Source organism: Coenobita brevimanus, chromosome 23, assembly GCF_032717465.1.
Source record: "Coenobita brevimanus isolate Jiangsu-jjx chromosome 23, ASM3271746v2, whole genome shotgun sequence".
Classification (NCBI taxonomy): Eukaryota; Metazoa; Arthropoda; class Malacostraca; order Decapoda; family Coenobitidae; genus Coenobita; species Coenobita brevimanus.
In genome coordinates this window covers 2,742,501-2,745,000 of record NC_136976.1, presented here as the reverse complement: position 1 = coordinate 2,745,000, position 2,500 = coordinate 2,742,501, and the positions used below count along the sequence as shown (strand labels likewise).

Sequence of the window (2,500 nt, the reverse complement as noted above, 5' to 3'; positions counted from 1 at the left end):
GAAGCTTCGAAATAGACGTAGAAAGGATAGTAAGCTTAGAGATAGACGTATAAATGATACGAAGCTTAGAAATAGACGTAGATATGATAGTAAGCTTCCTATATAATTCCTAAGCTCATTCAGTTCTATATCAATGGTGGATAGAAATTAGGAAAAATAATGCTTTTCTTTCCTTCATCTCACTTGCCTTTTCTCTGCCTCAGGTGAGCTTAGACATAGAAATAGATAGAAATAGACTTAGAAATAGACAGAAATAGACATAGAAGTAATAGAATTCTTAAAATCATCCAATTCAAGGTCAACGATGCAGAGAAAAGAGGAAAGATCTTTGTATTCTTTGTCACATCTTGCCTGTCATTCTCTCTCTCTCTCTCTCTCTCTCTCTCTCTCTCTCTCTCTGTGCCGCTCCTTTTACCATAGTGCATCATTTTTTTTCTTTTTCTTTTATATATATATATTTTTTTCAACTTAGGATTTCTAATAATAAACAGGCTAAAGGAAAATTCATCCAGCCCCCCCCCCCAGCTCCAAAAATCTCTTCCAAAATACAAGGACCCCAAAAATAAAAATTCCAGCATTCCAGTTTACCAGTCCCGGAATACACCACTCTTCGATACACCACCAGGTATTATTTTTTTTAAAGGGGAAATACTGGAATCCTGGAATTTTGAGACTGGAATCCTGGAATTTTGTAGGACCAGCATTCCAGTTTTCCAGTCCCGCAATACACCACTCTTCGATACACCACCTGGTATTATTTTTTTTAAAGGGGAAATACTGGAATCCTGGAATTTTGAGACTGGAATCCTGGAATTTTGAGACCAGCATTCCAGTTTTCCAGTCCCGCAATACACCACTCTTCGATACTCCACCAGGTATTATTTTTTTAAAGGGGAAATACTGGAATCCTGGAATTTTGAGGCCTGGTGTTATGGACTGGTGGTATTTTGGTGGTCTGGAATGAGCGGAATGATATTGATGATTTGATGAATTTAGTTTTTTTTTTTTTTACAGTAGAGATAGCTTTAATTTTCTCTCATTTTTCAGAGGGTATGTTTGAATTTAGGTTCTCTCTCTTTCTCTCTCTCTCTCTCTCTCTCTCTCTCTCTCTCTCTCTCTCGAATAGTGGCAGGTCCATTACTTGCAGAAAAGACGGAGAGTGAGAGAGAGAGAGAGAGAGAGAGAGAGAGAGAGAGAGAGAGAATATAACTTTCTTATCAGTGTTTATTTTTCTTTACTTTTCTATCTATCTGTCCGTTTATCTATCCATCTATCTATCTATCTATCTATCTATATCTGTCCGTCTATCTATCTATCTATCTATATCTGTCCGTCTATCTATCTATCTATCTATATCTGTCCGTCTATCTATCTATCTATCTATATCTGTCCGTCTATCTATCTATCTATCTATATCTGTCCATCTATCTATCTAACCATATCTCCCCGTCTATCTATCTATGTATCTATCTATCTATCTGCTTGACTATCCTTTTCTTAAACTTCTACAAGAACTATTAATACTAAATCTCTCTCTCTCTCTCCGTGTGTGTGTGTGTGTGTGTGTGTGTGTGTGTGTGTGTGTGTGTGTGTGTGTGTTCAGCCTCCCTCATCCCCGGTAAGAGCCTTATCGTGTGAACATCACTGAACATCCTTGAAACTCAATCGCACCGCTTTTGAACTCCCTCTGAACTCCCCCTCTGAAACCCTTTGAACTCGTTTGAACTCTACTTTAAAATCCACTTTGAACCCTCCTTTTGAACTCCATTCGAGCTTTGAACTTCGTCTGAACTCCATTGAATCCTCTTAGACGCGACCTCACTCTTCCAAGCAAGGTGTTATACGTTGCACCTGGTCGAACTCACCTCCGTCTGACACTCTTCACCGAATGTCTTTCTCACGTACACTGGCGATGGTGGGAGTTGGCGTTGATCCCGCTGAAGGAATGGGTAGGTAGCGTGTACAGGTGAACTGAAAATTGAGCAGATTAATCCCTCTATTATTGGCCACAGAAAGATACGACTGCGACAGAGAGAGAGAGAGGGGGCCTAGATTTTACGCGTCCCTCTCGTTTCAGTGATAAGTGCGTTCTGCCCTGGCTGGCCGGCGGCGTGCCCTCTGGGTGTGGCGCTGAGGTCAGCATATGCAGAGGTGCCAAACCCCACAGGCAACTGAGATTAAACCATGAAGAGAAGCCTCGCAACTCTACCACGCGCATTATACACCTCATATAAAGTAGTGTTGATTAATTTAAAGTATGCCAACAGGTTTAATATTTCCCCCAAGACTTTAAACGTATATACAATTTCACATTTCTCTATCGCCTTCTCTTTTACCCTCGTTGTTTATGACAGAAAATACACTAAAGTGGTATTTGGATTCTTATCTCAATGCTACAACGCATTTTCTCTCAGTATGAATAATATAATGGGTACAGCAGCGAGAGGGATGCTTCAGTGTGGAAAAAAAAAATCGTCAGACACTAGAACCAACTTATTTG

At 40.1% G+C, this 2,500-nt stretch overlaps 1 protein-coding gene across 1 annotated transcript in view; it reads left to right on the top strand.

Moving 5' to 3' along the window:
- The window catches only part of LOC145392939 (adipokinetic hormone/corazonin-related peptide receptor variant I-like), a 34,567-nt gene that overhangs the window by 460 nt on the left and 31,607 nt on the right, over nucleotides 1–2,500 (top strand). The gene's annotated exons all lie outside the window — the stretch shown is intronic.